The sequence below is a fragment of the Equus quagga genome, chromosome 1 (genome assembly GCF_021613505.1).
Source record: "Equus quagga isolate Etosha38 chromosome 1, UCLA_HA_Equagga_1.0, whole genome shotgun sequence".
Classification (NCBI taxonomy): Eukaryota; Metazoa; Chordata; class Mammalia; order Perissodactyla; family Equidae; genus Equus; species Equus quagga.
Window position 1 is genome coordinate 176,632,592 of NC_060267.1, and position 20,725 is coordinate 176,653,316.

The 20,725-nt window shown below is 40.4% G+C and overlaps 1 long non-coding RNA gene across 4 annotated transcripts; it reads left to right on the top strand.

The window, feature by feature from the left end:
• Positions 1–10,567: 10,567 nt before the first annotated feature.
• LOC124235475 (uncharacterized) lies at positions 10,568–20,291 on the top strand. Of its 4 annotated transcripts, none has more exons than XR_006887493.1 (6): positions 10,568–10,720; positions 10,833–11,006; positions 11,188–11,420; positions 12,866–12,952; positions 14,001–14,169; positions 19,404–20,291. It is a non-coding gene; the product is annotated as an uncharacterized LOC124235475 (long non-coding RNA). The 4 variants fall into 4 exon arrangements; XR_006887497.1 differs by having other exon boundaries at positions 11,188–11,416; XR_006887496.1 differs by having other exon boundaries at positions 10,874–11,006.
• The last annotated feature ends 434 nt before the right edge of the window (positions 20,292–20,725 follow it).

Sequence of the window (20,725 nt, forward strand, 5' to 3'; positions counted from 1 at the left end):
CTTATGTGTTTTCCCCTTGCTGATCCTGTTATGTATCCTTTTGCTGTAATAACACTTAGCTGTGCTCACAACTATAGTCTGAGACCTGATAATTGTTCTAGTGAATCATAAAATATGTGGATGGTCTCGGGGACCTGTGAAATTTTCATTATTGATTGTCTTCACAGAAAAATATTAAAGCAAGCAAAATGTCCGTGAATAGAGGACTAGCTGTGGCCGGCACATAAAAAGGAATAATATACAGTACTCCTATATGTGTACTATATTCTGATATAGTACCATCAGAATCCTATATTTTGATATGGAAATATTGACAAAATATCTTGTAAAGAAAAAGCCCCAGGATTCAAAATGGTTTGTGTGAGTGTATGCTGCTGTTTGTGCGTATGCACATATATATATCTTTCTATATGCATAGAATATCATTGAAAATATGTTCAAGAATCTGATAATAATGGAGACTTCTGAGGAGAGGAGCCTGGTGGCTGAGGGGAAACAGAGGGAAAGAGAGGTTTTACTCTCTGTTTTGCACTAATGTGTTGGCTACTAGTCACTTGGGGCTATTTAAATTTAACTTGATTAAAATTAAATAAAATAAAAAAGTCAGTTCCTCAGTTGCACTAGCCACATTTCCAGGTTGAATAGCCACGTATGGATGGTGGCTACCATATTGGACAGCACAGCTGTAGAACACTTTCATCACTGCAGAAGGATGTTTTGCATAGCACTGATCTAAATCCCTTTTTTTACCACTTAATATTTATCCCATGTCCATGTTTTATTTTTCAAACAATTAATCAAAACAAAATAGTTGAATGAATGAATGGTGAATGTCAACTAAAGGTTCTCTGCTAACAGACTATTCTGAGACTCTCAGCAAGTAAGATCAAGTCGCCCATTTTTGTGGTAGAAGTTCACGTCTAGTTAAGGTAAGTAAGACAAAGAGCAGCTTCAATTCTCGGTACCTATTTATAAAAGCAAACCTCAGCCTAGGGGCTGAGGCCAACTCCAGATCTTGGAAAGACCAGCAGATTCACCAAGGAGAGTGCCAAGGAGCACAGGGGCTGGTTAGGGGCCTCTCCCCTTCCTCAGCTCCAGCAGCTGCTGCCGTAGGCGTTTGGCAGGCTCCAACATGCCAGCGTGCAGAGTGGAACAGACCTCCTTGCTGTTCTCTCCCTCACTCCCTCAGTAACTAGCTCTTGTAACTTCGTGTCTAAAAAGAAATCATAATCGATTTTATACACTTGAACTGAGAGATGTCAGTAGTGATATTTTTAGTATTTTTACAGTTCAGTTCGTTATTTATTGTGTCTACTGAATGATATATGGCCTTTATTCTTGAGGTCCTTGTGGTCTAGTAAGGGAGATGGAAAAAGGGAGCAGATCATGTTGATATAATAGCATTAAATGATGCCAACATAAAGGTTTGCTCAAGATGCAATGAGACACGGAGGGAGGCTGCCCGATCAGGTCATGAAGGATGCGTAGGACGTTTGAGGCACAGAAGGTGGGAAGAGTGCTCCAGGCGGAGGGAGAGAACCTTGGCAAAGACAGAAGGGTGAAAGAGCGTGACTTGTCGGGGGTCCCACAGTAGTTGAGTCCTAGAGTCCAAAACTACAGGTGGGGACCAGGACGGGAAGTGACCAGAAAGGCAAGTAAGGGTTAAGTGGTGGGAGGCCTTATGCTGAATGCGGGATTTTATCTGGTAGGGGCCTGCAAACCTGAAAGACTTTGCCGGAGGTGTCAGATTTGTATAGATTTCCCTGAGTGCATTTGAGGGGCGGATTTAGAGAGGTAAAACCCAGGCAAGGTGACCCGCTAGGGGACTCTTGTCACAACCGGATGAAAACTGAGGCGATTCTTTTTATTAGTGTCTTTCTATTGGCATTTCTCTCTTCTCTGTCTCACTTTTTTCTACTTCCTCACTTGTGCCTCTTGAGATCCTCTTTCAAGTAAACTACTTGAACCCAAATCCTTGTCTCGGGGTCTGCAACTGGGAGAAGCCAGAGTAAGAAAAGAAGTACGTGGTCAATAGAGTGAAATGCTGCAGAGGACAGTCAGAAAAGAGCTGAAAGTCCCGCGGGCTTCCTCAACATGGAAGTCACTGGTTACTTTTGTCAAAGCCCTTTCAGGGAAGCTGTGCCAGCAGAATCCAGATTGCAGAGAACCAAGGAGTGGTTTTGAGGTGAGAAAGAAGAAAAATACTCGTAGATGAAGCTTCCAAAAAGTGTGTCAAGTCTGAAAGTGATAGCTAGAAGGAGACACAGATTCAAGGGTGGAATTTTCCAGAATAGGAGAGATTTTTACAATGTGTGTGTCGGAAAATACTACAATCCGACCTGTCACCCAACCACATCTCAAACAATCTTACAGTGGCTGAAAAGATGCCAAAATAGTAAGAGAAGGGCAGAAAGGTGGGAGAAGGTAGATTATTGAGAGAATAATTTGGGCTCCTGGATCCAGTTATGCCTGAATCTTCCTGATTCCCCACGCCTGCAGCTGGACTTTTAAGTGAGTAAATTCTCCATTTTACTGAAGTCACATTCAATTAGGTTTCTGTGACTTGAAAGTAGTACAAACAATTCTTCTCTAAGGCTAGTTGGAATATGTTTCTGTTTTTACAGCGTGCACACACGCACACGAGCGTGATCCATTAAAAGTGCTGAAAGGGAAAAAGAGCTAGTAGGGAGAAAGCGAGAAAGTGGTATAAGATAGCCCAAAGTGGATAATTGACGAAACAAAGCCCTTGAGAGGATGGTAGCTGATGAAAACAAGAACTTGAGTGAAATGATTACTTATAAGTATTTTTATATTGTTTTAGTATGAGAATTTTAAAACATGCAGAAAAGTTGAAAAACTGGGAAGTTAGCTATCATATATCTATCACCTAGATTCTGCAATTAACATTTTTGCTCCATTTCCTATTTTTGCTTTATCACATATGTGTCTCATTTATCCATCCTTCTATCCATCCATCAGAGCATCTTATTTTTTTGATGGATTTCAAAAGAAGTTGCAGATATTAGTATGCTTCGGTCCTAAATATTTCAGCAAGCATATCATTAACTTAATTTCCAATTTGTTTACAGTTATAAGTACCTCATATTTTGAAAAAAATTACCTATAATACCTATGTTATTCTAACGAGACATCTCTTTGATCTTTCAAAATTCAAGGACTGTTATTATTTTTGTTCTGTTATTTTAATTTTAAAGGATATTTGTCATGTTTCCCTCATATTTCAGAACACGATCCATTAGACAAATTTCTGCAATGTATAAACCAAGCTTACTCCAGTAGGTTTCCAATATGTTGCATTATGGAGGAGTCAGAAATAGTCATGCATAAGGGTATTAGGTCTGACATATGTCTACTGTGGTCTTGAAAATCAATTGCATACCAGTGGCTCTTGCATTGCTACATTGCCAACAGCCTTGCAAGTGGCCATGCCTGCGTTTCGATTCATATTTTCCCTGATAGAATGTTGACCTTGGAAGGTATTATGAGCCTCGGCCCTACTGGGAGCTTTGGCTTTGTAACAGCCTGGTAGAAGATTCTTTGAGAAAATATAGAAGCTTAAACATTCCATTCAGATAAATAGTTCATACAAGAATCCACCTTGGTTCCTGTCCTAGCCTTTCACTGTATCTAAATACTTTGTTCTCTTTGTATTATGAATCTTTGCTCTCAGTTTAATTTCTAGATGTTTTTAAATTTCTTGGTCTGGTGTCATTTGCTAAATTGCTGCTGAATTCTCCTGGTTGCTCAATAATGCGTCATTGTCCCCTCTTCCTAACCTCATAGGCACTCTTTGAACAGTGGCCTGATGTGGCTCTGTCAGTGACGTCCAGAGGACTAGGGTACAGGCTGGCAGTGTGGGGCTGAAGAGAAACTACAACCCTGGTTTCTTCACTTTGCTCACATTTGTGTGATTTTTTAGTTAGGCCATGTGTGTCATGTGTCTTTGTGTCTTCTTTTCTATGATAAGATTGAACACAAGTGTTCTGTTGATTGGACATATACAGACAATTTGCCTGAGAAAGGGGATAGCAAAGACTCTTTCAGTCTGAAAGAGCCACTCCTCTCCTTCCTCTGCGGCTATTCCCCAGCTGTGCTCTGGATCCCAATTTTTCTCCCCTTCCTGGGGGGCTTGTACCATAACATGCCCCCTCTCCCCTGAACGTTCAGGTCACCTTCTCTGTTGTTTCTTTCCTATGAGCCCTTAATCAAACACAGATATCACCTTTAAAAGAAAAGTCCTTCTTTAGCCTCCTATTTCCCTGTGGGAACTATTTTGCCTCTTGTTTCCCCTTCCAAGACTTATCTACTCTTGCCGTCTCTCCCTCTTTCTCTCTTTTACTCATTAGCTCACTGAAATATGAGTTCAGTGCTCACCCTCTAAGGATACAGTTATTTTCCCCCAAATCACTAAATTAATGGACATCTTTAGTCCTAATCCTACTTATTTCCTTTGCAACCTAATAGCTAATGTTTATTGAGGGCTTCTATATGTTAGCCCTCAATGGAGCTGCTAACCTTAAAACAACCTATAAGGGAAGTACGATTTTTATCCCCACTTGTTACATGAGGAAACTGATGCAAAAGAGGTTGGGAAAGGTCCTCCAGGTCACACAATAGGAAGAGGTGGAGGCAGGGTGCCCAGCCAGGCAGGTGAGCCCAGAGCTGCCTGACGCGGGATATCCTTGACTGTTCTGCCCATCCTCTGACCCGTGGACGTTCTCTTGACTCTCTTTTCTTTCTCTCAGACTGTCCAATTTTCCCCACTTTGCTGCTTCTATCCTAGTTTGGAGGACACTTATCTCATTAAGATTATTTCAAAAGCATCCCCATCAGCCACTCGGCTTCCAGGCTTGCCCTGTCCCATGCATGTTCGACCACAGTATGATCACAGCAATCTCTCTGCTTAAAATCCTTTAATGGCTTCCTGGCTTTTAACCAAAAATACAAGTCTAAAAGCAGCTTTCAGATCTGAATCCTGTGAAGTTGGGCACTGCGGTTTCATCTCTGGCCCTCCTCCACTGACCTGTGAGGACCCCAAGCTACTGAGCCAAGGGCCATGCTCTCTCTTGCTTCAGGTCTTTTTGAAGACTCTCTTTTCTTTTGCTCTTCTTGGAAAGGTCTTGTTCTCAGCCCCCTTAGTCTAGTCTCATTTTAGACGTCACTACTGGGAAGGCTTCCCTCGATCCCAGCCCAGGGTACATGGTCCTTCGTGTGCCCCCACTGCTGCCTCCCTGTACTTCAAGCCAAAGGCTTTCCTTTCTGTTTTTAATTACCCTTGATGGTTGCCTTCCCGGTTAGAGTGTGTCTTGCTCACCTGGGCCAATGTCTGATACATCATAGGTGCTCACTATATATTTATTAAATGACAAAATGAATGTCAAGTATTTTAGAAACTTTGAATAATACTGAAAAATGGACCCCTACATGCATTTTAATTGGCTTCATGATGCTTCTGGGCTTCCATTTCTTCCCTTATGAAGATGATATCGTAGATATCACAGTTCTAATAAACCTTTGGGCTGAAGGCACACAATTTAAGTCATACAAATTCTCTCTCTCAAAATCAATAGAGAATTTTTGTTAGCAACAAGGGAAAACAAAATTAAGGGTTTTATGGAAATGTATATCCTCCCTATTCTTACTTCATTTTTTAATCGCATTTTTTTTGAGAAACAAGTTGGGTTAGGATGAAAGATTAACTAGTTGGCAGTGTGCTCATTTTGGCTGTATAATAGCAGCATGATCGTATAGCTTTTTAATTGGTAATCCACAGGGAAAAATGACAACAGTGTCAGAACAATGGAGTGGTGCATTTTATGTATAGAACAATGTACCAAAAGTAAGGGAATTATTTCTAAGTGATTATGAAAAGAAATTATTCTATAAACTGTTTTTACTTTGCTTGAAGAACTATAGCAAACATATGGAAATGTGTATTTATTGGATGTGTGCTTGTAGCTCTTGAGTCACTCCTTCTCTCCTCTAGCAGATTTTTCCTCCTGAAATGTGTTAGTTCAAGGTTGCTTTGCTGTCCTTTTTACATTGTTCACTTCTAAGTGTTCTAGAATTTTTATAGTTTTTGTGCCTTTTATAATTTATGTCTGATTTCTTGAATGGCCAGTAAAAGCTTTATCATTAGGCTGTATCCATTTGGAAGTCACTATACATATCAGTTGGAATATTGGGTTATGCTGAGGTAACAAGCAACTCCAAGTGTTTGTGGCTTCAAATAACCAAATTTTATTTCTCATTCAGTAATGTGTATTGTGAGTTTGCAGGGGTTTGGGTTTGTCATAACTTTTTAGGAACCCAGGTTGAGAGAGTAGCTGCCCATCTTGAATGTAGCTAGCCACTGCACCAGAAGGAAAAAAGAAAGCTTGAGGTCTCCCACTGGCCATTAAATGCTCCGTTCTGGAAATGGCTCACTTCATTTGAGCTTATGACCCACTGACCAAAAATAGTCACATGGATCCACCCATAAGGACACTAGAAGCCCCTGGAACATGCAGAACTGGACATACTTGGCAAACTATGCTGACTACCTCGGTAAGTCTGTGATATCTTCATTTCCATGATAACTTGACTTCCAACAATTCTTTTTAATAACCTTCTGAACATGTTCAAGAGAAATGCTTGTTAGTATCATGCCAGATTCCAAGAAAACCGGTTTACAAATCCTCACTCTCTTTGTCTAATGCTCCTCCACGAAAGCTCAGAGTCACCGTGCGTACATTAGCATGTTCCAACCATGGTCTGGCTCCTGCAGTGTCACTGCTACCCTGCTTTGCAGCTCTGATCTGACTTGCTTTTCTGTTTCTGAGCATCAAGACATCACTTCTGCATCACGCACACCTTCCTTCTCTCCTTCAAGAGCACCAGCATCTGAAAGAAAAGGGAAATGGTCATTTCCAGGGTCTATGGACTTTATAAAGGAAATTTTGGGTCATAGACTTAAAAAAATGCCTCTTACGCCTGGCTCCCCATATCCTCAGATTCTAATTAGAAGATGGCAAATGCCAACGGAGCACAGCAGGTATGCTGTTGTAATGAGAATGGGACCTCACTCCAGATACTCACCTCAGGTCAAGGACCACCCATGCCAGCAGCATCCCACAGAGCACTGTATCTGTCTGTTTTCTTTCTGTTTGTTTATTCATGAATGTATGGCTGTATCAGCTGTGACCACCCTTTCATTGACAGGAATTTTAAGATGTTTTTTGTTGCGGTTACCTCACTGATTTTACTTGGCAGCATCCAACACTGAGAATGGAAAAATGGACCGATAGCTGATAATTTGGTTACTTGCGCTCCAAATGTGAATGGTGATTGACTTATTATAGGTGTTTTTCCAAAAGGATCTTTAGTTCATAGGCCCTAGAAAAACCATAGCTTAAGGCAGTTTTTCCACGTTTGATTGCAGGCATAATGCTCAAAAGTGAAAAGGAGAAAGCCAGCTCTTCTAATTTTTCCCTGCTACTTTGGGGATCTTTCTTAAAATACAATAGTCTTTTCAAAATTGCTTCCCTTTCTTTATAATCATAACATGAGTTTTAAAAATGTTTACTATCTCCCTGAGCTGCATACTAGTGTTCCACAACTTCTTTGCTTTCATCAAATAATCAATTATATCACCTATGGATACAGGAAGCCAATGAAAGAAAAAAAATGGCTCTAGTAAGAGGCTGCTTGGGTACAATCTACACAAGGGTTCTTTTTCTTTTCCAAACAGAACCTTAAAATAAATTTGGAGCGTGGAGCAGAGTATAATGGTGACAGCAGTGTGCCTGCTGCCTACCGAAAGTTGAATTCTGTGTCAGGAATGATAATTACCAGCTCTGAAGCAGAAAAACTATCTGACTCTGTCCTGATTACTAATTAATCAGGTGCTGAAGGCATTTAAACTGGTGACCCTGTTTCAGCGATGGCAGTTACAAAGCGATGCTTAATATTTAAAGGGACACTGGGTCCTTGACCCTACTCCGCACACCTCTGAAAGGTTAAACGCGGTATTAAAATAATTCCCTGTTATTTTTTTTGTGTATATGATCATTTGTCTTAGTCTCATTGAAGCAGAATTCAAAAGAGAGAATGTGGTTTTCTGAAGGCTCGGTTTTGAACTGTAGAATGATATCCTGAGAAGGGTCCCTAGGGATTGTAAAATTCTACCTCTGCATTGATAAACAAGTCAGATTTATCATGAGAGATGCTGCATTGTCATTTAAACTGTTTAAGTTTTATCTTTAGGTAATGCATGTTTCTTGGTAAAAATTTGAAAAATTACGGAAAGTAATGAAGAAAAAATCGCTTATAATGCTATTGTCTTACATTTTAGTATCTATTATCCATGTACTTGATTTTTTTGTTGATAGATTGGTTTATTAAATCACACTTTACTCTTCTTCTATAACCTGATATTTTTATAAACATTTTTGTGGCATTAAATTTACTTTGTCATGTGACACAATTATTGAGTAGTAGTCAATTGAATAAATGTACAAAAATGTGTTTACTCAGTCCCTATTATTGGGTATTTAGATCGATTCCAACCTCTTCACTCCTATAACATTGCAATAAACATCCTCTTACATGATTATTGGTGTACATCTCTAATTACTTTAGGACAAATTGTTAGAAATTGAGTTAGTAGGTCAAAGGACGTAAATATTTTTAAAGCTCTTGACGTATTGCTAAATTGTTGTTCAGAAAGTTTACACTGTTTTCATGACTATCAGCAGTGTGCAAAAGGACCCCTTTCTGTAATCCTCAGTAATATTGAATAGTAACCTTTTAAAAAACCTGTATCAATGAATAGATGAACATGGAATTTTATTGTCTCAATTTGCATCTCCTGCTTTCTATTAAGATTGAACATTTTTTATCAAGAATTCCTGAGGATTCTTTTTAAAACTGTCTATTAATGTTCTTTCTCTATTTTCTCTTTCGGTTGTTAAACTTTTCTATTGATTAGTAGCGAGTTCTTTATGTATTAAGAATATTAGCCTCTTCATCATATATAATGCAAATTTTTGTTCTAGATTGTCATTTACACTAGAATTTCTTTCGTCTTTTTCTGTATTTTGAGATGAGAATGTTGACTTTCAGTTATAATATTTAAATAGGTAACCCAGAAAAACGGATTTAATTTTTCTGGTACTCGGTTGTGTCATCTTTAAAATGTGTGTGGGGAGAGAGGGATGGGGGTGATTGGCAGGAAGAAACTAGACAGATTAGATGAAAGGATCTGTTCCAGCTCTGCTACGTCTAAAACTCTATGATTCCATTATTTCCAAATTTTATCCCAATAGCTGCATATAATCAAGCCATATGGTACTTTTTTGATCTTGTATATTTTGGGCAAGTATCACCACTGCTTATTAAATCACAGTGCTACAAATTCAGGGTTAATTTTCTTTTAATGAGAAAACTTCTGCATGCCCAGGGCTTTTTTCTTCTGTTAAACTGTTATGAACCATTTCCACTTAAAAAACACCAATAGCTTTAATGAGTCAGGCCTGCCACTTTCATAAAATTGCAGCTAACGAATGACCTTGCAGACAGAATGGGCAAGACAATTAGAGTTACCAAAGTTTTCTTTCTGACTCTCAGCCTGTTTAACTTTTCCATCATGTGCGTGGACACATACATAGAGCCTCTGAAAAGAGGATAACGTCCTTGTGGCTGCAGTGTTAAGAGAAGAGACAGTGCAGTTTATACCTGAAGCCACCAGCAGTGAGGTCTGCTCATTAGGAGATGCTGCAGCCTGTTGACAGGTGCTTCTCATGGTGATTTACAGCCATTAAGTTTGGAGATGTCTGTATTTCTAGATTTATGCATTCTATGGAATATCCTCTATTTTTATGTTTTAGTAGGAGTAGCCTAGGCGGTCCCAAAGAACTTTCCTTGTAGCAGAACAGCAGGTTTTGCTCCACCGGCCTGGCAGATCGTTGAGTAGGCAGATCCTGAACCTCTGTGTGTGGCCTGTCTTGACGGATCGCGGGAGGCCTCTGCAAGGAGCCAAGTGATTCTCCTTTCCGGGCTAATTTTTTTTTGGGTGGGGGGCATCACATAAAAATAAATACTTACTGATCATGAACTCTGGAAACTAGCATTTCCTGCAGAAAGGGTCTGTGAGGAACCCTAATGCCAGGTTGTTTCTCATTAAGGTGCTGTGTTTCCTGTTTTGTCCATCACAGTTTTGAAAGATCCACCTTATAGCCAATTTTCCCAGAAAAGCTTAGTTTATAGTTACCTGGAATCAGCACTTTATTTCTAGTTAAAATGTTTCCTCCTTCCCCAAGTATCCTTGGGGGAGGATCTGGGAGGTTCGTCTTCAGGGAATCACTTCCATGGACTGAAATACAGCGGATTCCTGCTACTTCTTTGAATTCCAGCCCCCAACCCTATATAGTTGTTGTTGCTTTTTTCCTTTCATCACTGACTATTTGAAGATGGTTCTTGCTGTTTTTTAGGTTATAAGCTAGCGTAATGTGCGTGATATTTTTGAAAGTTTCCTGACTTACGTCTCTTTGTTAGTAAGTTCTCCACTCTGTCCAGCCTGGTGGCACACCCGACAAAGCTAGCATCTTAAAGAGGAAGATCTGATGCAAGGGAAGGAAGAAAGGAAGGAAAAGGAAAAGAAAAGCTCCTGAAAGCAGTTTCAGAAGGATCGTGGGAGAGGGAAGAAGGTGAGAGAGACAAGGTGAGACTGAGTCCCAGCTCCTCTCTTTGGCCTTGGCCTGGGCCTGGTGACCCGACAAACCAAGGGGGATGATGTGGGCAGGGCTTTCTCTCGATTTGTTTTGGGATTCTAGGAGAAGACTGCCTTACAGCCTGCTCTCCTGCTAACCTGTAGCTGGTCACAACTGAGAAGGCTCCAGGGCAGAGCCTGAGAGGAAGATCCGGGTTTAGATCTCTGAGCTTCTGTTGGCTGGTGTGTGATCTACAAAGAATCTGGAGGGTCTCACATGCTCCCGTGGGAGGTGGAGGTAAGCTGACTCTCTGGCTGGACCACCTTCCAGCACAACAATGACAACAATAGCAATAAACACTTATAGAGTACTTATATGTGACAAATACTGCTCAAAGTATTTTATCTTTATTAATTCATCCTCATAGCAACTCTGAGAGGTAGGTACTGTTGTTATCATCCCCTTCCCCATTTTACAGATGCAGAAACTGAGGCACAAAGATATTAAATAGCTGGCCCAAGGTCACAGATAGTAAGCAGTGACTTGAAAACTGACAACCTGGTGTCAGAGTCTGGAGGATGATCATCGTGAACAGTGAAGGGGTCCAATGACCTACAGTGCAAACTGCCTGGGCCAGGCCTCAGGATGCCCACAACACCAACGAGAGTCAACCAGAGAAGTCTGTGGAACCCTGATTGAAGAAAGAGGTAGGTAAGTGATGGACTAATCCTCACTGTTTAATGCTGGAAGGCCCAGTGATGATGAGAGTTGCACAAGGAACACAGATATGTATATGCCACTGCCTTCACCTCTTGCTTCATAAGCATGTCAGTCTCTAGCATATGCCCTCTGCCAACTTGAGGAAGGAAGGAAGAAGGTAGGTGATCAAGAACAGCCTTTCTTAAAACGAGGTCGTGTGACCTAAGCTGACGTTTCAATGATGGGTTTGGCCTGGGATTTCTCTATTGGTCTAAAATTTAGTTTTTTCTCCGCCACCTGTAGACGGGGCTCAGGAGGGAAGCTGAATCCGTTAAGTTAAGGGAACAACATGTTGTCTGCACATCTGAGTGTAACATAAGTACCCAAAAGACTGGAAGTAATTTTCTTTTTCTGTGCATTAAAGGTACTGGAGTATAGTTTTGTAATCATTCATAGAGGGAAAAATAAACCATAGATGTATCATTATCATTTTTCGCTTACCAGAGTGAAGTATGACTCAACCAAAATTATCTAACTGTTTTTGTTTTGTTTTCTATGTAAAAATTACTGTAATTACTGACTCCTGAATAATTTAAGATTACTGAATTGCATTTTTCTTTTAAAGTGACCATTAGAACACAAGTCCCTTCTGCCACACAATTTATTCTGATAGCTAATATAGGAGCCAATTACCTTTCTATTTCTGGAAGGATAGGAAGTAGTAAGATCATATAGGACAATTGCTTAATTTAAGAATTGTATTTATTTACTCTTGACAAAGATGCTCTTGACTGTTTGGTTTGGAAACGGTCCAGGGAGTGGGTGAAGGATACAATTCGGATGTGCCAGAGCCTGACTCAGCAGGATGGTGTGAATGCTCAGAGTGCTTCCCAGTGGGACAGAGGCCTTCAATCACACTTTGAGATCTACTGGAAGAATCTACTGGAACTTCCTGAGAGCAGTTTAGGACCTAGACAGGGCTGGGATTAAGGTTTTGGTGTTAAGTGTCTTATGGTCTGGGAAACTGGGGATTTGGATGCAGTCTCTCATGGACTACTCTTTTTGGAGTGGTGTGTCCCTAACTTTAAGCATTTGGGGACTATTTTTCCTATGACCACCTGGAGTGTTGTTTATTTAATACTTTTGTTTAAATTGATTCATTAGTTTTTCTAAAATACATTTGTTTAAGAACGAAAATTTGTATGATTATCATAAAAGGTTAAAAAAAAAGAAAACTGTGCCATAAATAGGAGGTCATAATCAATATAAATACCATCAGACTTTCTCCTTAATGTAAATAGGATGAAAAGAGAATTGGAAAGGCAATGACACTACTTAACTCTCTGTCCATGTACCCGCTGAAAACCATCACTGTATTACTTAAAATCATCTCAATGAATTCTTTAGATGACCATGGAAATACCAATTTAGGAGAAAATATACCTTCTTCTTCCCAGGACAAGCTGGTGCTGCCTACCCAGCCAGAGGCTCTGGAACATTGCTAGTACTACCCTAGTGACAAAGGGCTTGGGAGCAAACAAATGGTGAGTTTTCAGTTGGAATCCAGTTGTGTAGAACCCAAAAGTCCCCTAACCAACACAATTGATGGTGCAGTATGTTACCAACTCCCGAGGATTTTCTCTCCTTTGAGGTAAAAAAATATGCAATTAAAGGGAAGACAGACACTTCTTACTTGGGTGGTACAACCAAAGTGTACTGTATTTTATGACATAGCCAAGATGGTCATCGTTGTGGACAGTGAAAGGAATTGCTGGTGGCCTTGAATGGAGGGTGGCAATGTCTGTACTGCAACGTATGACATTGATGAAGTTAGTGAGGATATTACTTTCCTGTAGTTTCTGTAGCAAATTACCACAAATTTAGTGGCTAAACACAACAGAAATTTATTCTCTCACAGTTCTGGAGGCCAAACTCTGAGATCAGTTTCACCGGGCCCAAATCTAGCTGTCAGCTGGCCTGTGCTCCCTCCAAAGGCCCTGGGGGAGAATCCCTCTTGCCTCTTCCTGCTTCTGGTGGCTGCTGGCCTTCCTTGGCTTGTGGCTGCATCACTCCCATCTCTGCTTCTGTGGTCATTGCTGCCTCCTCTTCTGGGTGTGTGTTCTCCTTCCGCCTCTCTCTTGTAAGGACACTTGTGATTGGACTTGAGACCCACTCAGATAATCTTGGAAAATCTCCTCATCTCAAAATCCTTGACTTGATCACATTTTCGAAGGCTCCTTTTAGCAGATAATTTACATTTCCAGACTCCAGGCATTAGGATATGGATTGAGGGTTCATTTTTCAGCCGGCCACAGGGAGGTAGGGCTATCTGATTCGAATGGAAAGGCAAGGTTTGTAAAGCACCCTCTGTGAACCAGTCACTGCGCTGAGTCCTTTGTGTATTATCTTATTTGCTCCTGACAAGAATCTCATGAAATACTGTCCACATTTCACAGAGGAGGGAACTGTCAAAGAGAGGTGAAAAACTCATCCAAGATTACAAAACGAGCAAGTGGCAGATGCTTTAACAATCCCAATTTTCAGCAGCCACATCACGTTGTATTTGCAGCCTCACTGATCTTGTGTTATCAGGTGAACATCATCTGCTGTGCTGGATGGGCTGCTCCCATCTGGTGTCTGCTCCAGCTCTTTGTTTTCTGCTGAAGGCACCATTACGATAAGGTGCCAGGACAGGCCAGAGTGAGGACATGATTCCAGACCACGTCCTGTAGTCCCGACCACACTGCATTCACGGGCGAAGGTAGGCTTCCTGAAAGAGCAAGGGGAAAACCCCAGCGTGGTGGCTACAGCACATCAAACATTTCCTTATTTAATTTCAAGCTGCTTCAGAGTTAATCAAGTGTTCAGTAGTTTTGTTGAATTAATCAACCACAGTAAGTTGTTTATCTTGCCTACAGGAGGCAGAAACACTCCAACTGTTCACCTTCATGCACAGTTTGCATGGCTCTGTGAATTATTTTTAGTAGGTGCTGTAATTGCTGCTAAGACGACGTTTACTGAGGCTCTTAAGCATGAACCTGTCGAACAGCTTTACTTTGAGAGAAGTTTCACAAGGGCTGCGAAACAAACATTCAGGCACGAACCAACTTGCCTGGGACGCTTTGTTCAAGGTCTAGGCTTGGGGAAAATGTTAGTGATGACTTCCCTGTGTCCTCCTTCAACTCAGTTAAAATTAGAGAGCAAATTAGGATGAAATATTTTACCACAATCTGGTTAAATGGGCTTTTCTAACTGTCTAGGTCATGGGCTAAGAGGAAGAGTGGTAGGCAATGAATTCCCTACAGACTAGAGATATATGGTGGTGTTTAAAAGGCCTGGCAGGGTCTGGTTTCTGATTCCCACATAGGATGCTGCTTTACATGGGGAGCGGAAAAGAAGTGAGCTGGGGCACTGATGTGGGGGCTTCTGTTGACACCTAATGGGACACAGATCTTGGGTAGATTCATCTAAGAGAGCATTCAGTATTTAGCTCCAAATAGAAATCTTTAACAGCCGTGTGTTTATTTTTGCAGAGGTGCGTCTAAAACACACAGATAAACAGATTTTGGTCATCATGATAGGAAAAAACAGACTTCATACTTAGGATTCAGAGGTGTTTGCTGTGAATGCTGTATTTTCCCTTTGCAGCTGGGGGAGGGAGGGTGTTGTCTTTCCAGGTCGCCTCCATCCAACCTCCCAAACTTCAACTCCAGGCCGTTTCCCAGGATATTGGACAGCTGTTCCTTTCCAATTCCAAAAGTTCTGTGTCATTGCTCTGTGTTTGTCTCGGACACTCTGCTGAGTTGGGCTGATTATCTTCTCGCGTTGCCACTGCAGACTTTACTGCCTGAAAGGAGGCTGCTGCCGGCTGTGAGCTCTGAGTGGTCAGTCCGGTTTCCAGTGCTCCTGAATTAGGGCACCAGATGCGTAAGTAAGATAAACCCGTTACCCGTCTAGCCCTTGGGATGCGATTTCTCTCTTCTGAACGCGCCTTCTGCAGAGTTAACAATTTAGATTAAATTAGTTCAGAACACAAAAAGGCAATTTTCATTTGTACAGGGATTAGTTTTTTTTCTTCTTCTTAGGCTAGAACAACAGTCTAAACACAAAGATAAATTGAAATGGGATTTCATTTTTAAATGGCTTTCGCTAATACAAATAATAACATGAAAGGAAAGCTATTTGGGTGATGCTGAATAGTATCTGACCATGGCATTTTAATAACTGGAGGTAATAAATTTAAGGTTTTAATTTGCGATGCTGGTATTTTAACTGCTTTACAGAAATGTACCAATGCGGACCAACGAGGCCTCTTAGGAGCCTTCCTCCAGGAAGACTCTCAGAGGTATTGACCTGTCAGGTCCTGGGTTGGTATCCTAGGGTTGCACAGAAGTGAACCAGAAAGGAAATTGTCTTTGGTTTAGAATAATTTACATTCCTAATGCACCTTAATCTGTAAAACATTTGGCTGAATGCTTTATACCTGGAAAACTCCTATTCATGCTATAAAAGGTAATCAAACATATTTCATGGTGAAGAACTGCTCAGGTGTAATGGATTTTTCCTTAACTATGGAGTTAATGTCCTATTTTAGAATTACTTTTGTCCAGTGAGTGTTTGAGTGATTACTTATTTAAATATTCTATGGAGTCTCTCTTAGATACCAGGAAGATGGAGATAAAATGTCAGTTCCTCATTTCCATTTACTCAAAAAGTACAATTATTAAAAGTAAGCACTATGGAGATGCCAACGTGTTGAGACAATTGATACTTTTCTGTATCTCGGGTGACTTGGGAAGGAAATCGTGCGGTCTCTGGATGCCACCTGCTCCTTTGGTCATAGATTAATAACATCTGACCAAGCATGAAGGCATGCTGCGGCCATCTGCCACACATAGCCGGATGTGTTTCAGCTTCGTCAAGTAGAATTCTGAGTAATGATATGCCTCCACTCTCAGTTGACAGTCATCCTATTGAGCTGCATGACCCAGTTATTTTGATAACAGGAATTCAATACTCATCTCAGTCAAACTAGAACTACTTAGTCTGCTTGTTGTGGTCAAAGTATTAGGTCACCTATATAATTTCAGTGATAATTATGAGCTCTCTTCTCTATTTGGGTAGTACTAGGATGTCAAATAAGACCTTTGCGTGTGTCTCCATGCTTTGATGTGGTGCACAAAGCTGAGGAAAATGGATGCCAAGAAACTCCACATTTTAAAATGAATTGGATTCTCTTTCCTCCACTCCCATCTCTCACCTCCCACCTCCTTCACCACCATGATCCTCATAACTGTGACCACTGCTCTGTTCACCAAGATGTCATTATGTTCTGGCCTTTTGATGCCAAGGAACCAAGAGCTGACTATGTGGATGATAGAGAAGGATGAGATTACAGAGGAGGATGCCACACTGGCCTGTCGTCTTATTATAAAGGTTCTTATGAGCCAGTGACCCAAACTTTTTGTAGCTTCTCTCCTTCAAGACATGGAGAGGTCCCCAAGGCCCTCATTATTGGCATTCCAAAGGAAGCCCACCCAACATCCAGAAAGTAGTGCGCACAATAGAAATGACATCAGCCCAAGGACTAAAAGGACTTATTCTTGTTCTAAATATAACTAGCTGGGCCACCTAGGGGAAGCCATTCAATCTCACAGTGTTTTAGTTTTTTCACTTAAAAATTAGAGGAGTAGGATCGATGGCTTTAATATTATGTTATAAAATTTCACAGTGGTGTTTCTAGGACTATTGGCCAGAACTCATGCCTCCCTTCCTTCTTCATCCCATCTGGAATGAGACTGATCACCTGGCAGTGAAAGCTGCTACCTTGTGACCATGAGGATGAAGGCCTGCACCTTAGGATTAGTGAAGCTGGACCCCTGATGACACCACTTAGGTGCCATCCCCGCCCTGACTGCTCTTTCTCAACCTCTTGTTGTGTGAAACGATACACTGTTATCTAGTGAAACTACTCTTAGTTGCTTTTCTGTTGCAAAGAGCTGGATTCAGTTTTGATGAACGCAGCCTTAAACTACTACTGCTTACCAGGCAGTTCTGAGATCAATAACCGTACTTAGCATTTGGTATTTGGTAACCATCTCCAGTATAAACTCTGTTTCCTTCAGATACTTGAGGGTTTTTAATTTCTTTTAATGGGGGAGGTTTTAGCACCCCTGTGGATAACATTGCTTTAACGTTCTTTTATAAATGTCTTGTTTTTAGATGACAAATCTGAGCACAGTATTCATAATCCACCCCTTTCTTATCTACCGATAAGAGAGAAGGTGATTCCATAAATCAAAACTAAAATATTAAACTGGAGAAACTACTCAATCATTGGCAATTAGTGTAGTTAATCACGGTGAGTTTTTAGGCTAAAATAGGGGGTTGTTTCCTTATGTCCTAAAGTAACTAACCTCTTTGTTAATTTTTAGATAAACAAACATTCATTTCTCTTTGCCTTTAATAAAGCAAATATAGTTATCTCTTGCAAAACTGAATGACTGGCAATTTTAACTTTGAAATAAAACTTGTATCTGAATTGCATTTCAACAGTGACATTGACTTAGTAAGTAAATACTTATCTTTAAAATTTTTGATTGAAATATTCAAGTCTTCTACATATTCATATCTTGATAAATATCATTGGATTACTAAAATAAATTGAAATGCAGTTCTAGTCTTCAAACACAAAAATCCGTTGGAATAAGATTCTGGCTTAAAATTTGAAAATGTTGAATACATATTTGGTTGAAAGATGTAGTGGAAACATGTTACCTAGGTTACATGAATTTATGATCAAAAATATAAAATGGATCTTTTAAAAGTGTATAATCCATCCTCCTCTAATTTAAATATATCTGAAGTCTGTTGCCAATTTGATGACACCTGCTTTATAACATCACTCGTATTTGATATCAAAGAGAAAACATATTTTCAAGAGAGTTAATATACCTGTTCCATAAAGGTACAATGGTTTCTTTATAACATGCCATTTTTATCATAGGGCCACTGGAGACAGAAGTCAGACTTTGTCTGAAAGAGTTCAAAACAGTAATACAGACCTTAGTTTGGATTTTTTTACTAATATATTAAATTGCTATAAAATAATTTACATTCACATAACAAAAGATATAGTATAGAGTAATGAAAGGGATGTGGCCTTTGAAGTCAAACGGGTTTGTACTAGAATCCTGGTTTTCCCAATCTCCCTGTGGCAAACACTTGTTTGGCTCACATGATACCCGTTCCCGGTCTCCTTCTCTCTCTTCATCTTCCTTGACTTTGACTCATCTTGCTTGACAAAGTAAGATTCCAGCTTTCCCAGCCTTCCTTCCAACTAGGCCGTGTGACCCAGTTCTGTCCACTAGGCTGTAAGGGGAAGGCTCCAGGGCATTTCTAGGAAATCTTTTCCTTAAAAAGACAGAACAACATGAGGAGAAAGTCATTTCCTTTTTGCCACCACCCCTACTTCTTCCTGTATTGGATCTGGAAATGGATAAAATGGTTGTAGTTATCTTCTGACTAAGATGGGGAGGACAAGAAGATGCCAGGACTCCGGCCTAGCACCCCTGTCTGGTTGAATCACTGACTTGATCCTGGGTATCAGCTGTCTGATTACTTGGAATGTGACAAAAAATACTTTTATTGCTTATAGGCAAAAGCATTCCTTACTGATGTCCGACATTTCTTATAAGGGGCAAATATTTTAACTTCTCTGAGCTTCAATTTCATATTATGTAAAATGAAAGTAATAGTCTTTAACTCACACTTTGTGGTTGTCATTTTGTAAGGATTCATTGAATATTGTGTTTGAACAGACTAACACGTAGTAGAAGCTTACTAATAAATAATTCTTTGGTTATGTTATTTGAGCTCTGTTGCCTTAACCAACTTGAAGAAGATAGAATTTAATAAGGATCTACTAGTTTGCCAAAATTGCATGATATGTTTTAACTTATTCTTTCTCATTTAACTCTTCCAACAAATCTACAGGAAAAGTTTGATTTCCTATTCCCAGATAAGGAAACCAAGGCTTGGCAATAGAGACTCTTCTTAGGTCACACAGTTTGAATGTGTCAGAGCCGGTGTCTGTGCCCTAAAGATCGCCCTACAAGCCTTGGGGGATAGGAGAAGCCTGAACTGGGACCATGAGGAGGCACCAAGCTAGAGAAGCAGCAGATTTCAAACTCAGCCAGAGAAGCCCAAGGCGAGTGCCAAAGAAGATTCTGAGAGACCTGGAATGTTTATGTACACATCTAAGGATGCCCGTGGGAGGTGGAGGGCGCGACTTGGGCAGCAAGTGGGACAGAGTGCAAGAGCTGTGGCTGAGCAACAGGAGTCACGGATCAGGGTCCAGAGGAGCAGATAAGCTGGTGGCTGACTCACATGCTTTCATGAGCGCGGATGGTGACGTGGATGTGTGAGTTTGGTGGAAGCCACACAAAAATGGATGGAGCAGCCTGGATACAGGAGAGAGAATATACGCCCAAATTCATTTAAAAAATTTTTAAACACTGCTGACCAAATAAAACATGTCCTTGGAGATTATTGATTACTGGAAAGTCATGTAGCAAAAAATAGAATTCCAAGTTGCAAATGACTTTAAAGCCCGAACTATTTTTCTTACCACCTATTATTTGATACTTGTTTACCCCTTCGTTCATTCATCGGTTTTACCAGTCAACAACATCATTTGATGTCTTTGGACCATCTACTGTGCTAGGTGCTGGAGTTATTGAGACTCCAGAATGGGGCAAAACACAGTCTCTGTCCTCAACAGAAAGAATACTATATTTATAAATTATAATAGACAGCAATTGAGAAGCCTTAGCATAGCCTTTCACAGAGTGCATTGGAGCACAAAGGACAGAGTGACTGAATCTGCCAGGCGTGATCACAGAGGCTGCCCTGAGAAAGTGAGACTTTACTGAGTCTATATAAATAAATAAGATTTTGCTTTGCTGCAGGATGTCCATGAGATGAGGGCAGTGACTGGAGTTGGGAAGACTAAGAAGAAATTCTATTTTAGTGAATAGATGAGAATGATTTTATTTTGTTTATCAAAGTTTCTGGTTTAAGTAATTCATTCCAGGCAGAGGGAACAGCATATACAAAGGCCAAGAGACATCAGGGTGCAGTAAGGAGTGTTACTTATCAAGGCATAAAGCCTTGAAGGAGAGCCGGCTAATAAAGGACTCTTATGACAGCAAGTTAGGGCATTTGGATTTTTGTCCTGCAGGCATTTGAAGAACTTTAGTTAGAAAAATCACTGGGAAAATTAGCATTTAGAAGAATAACTCTGAACTCTATGTGGA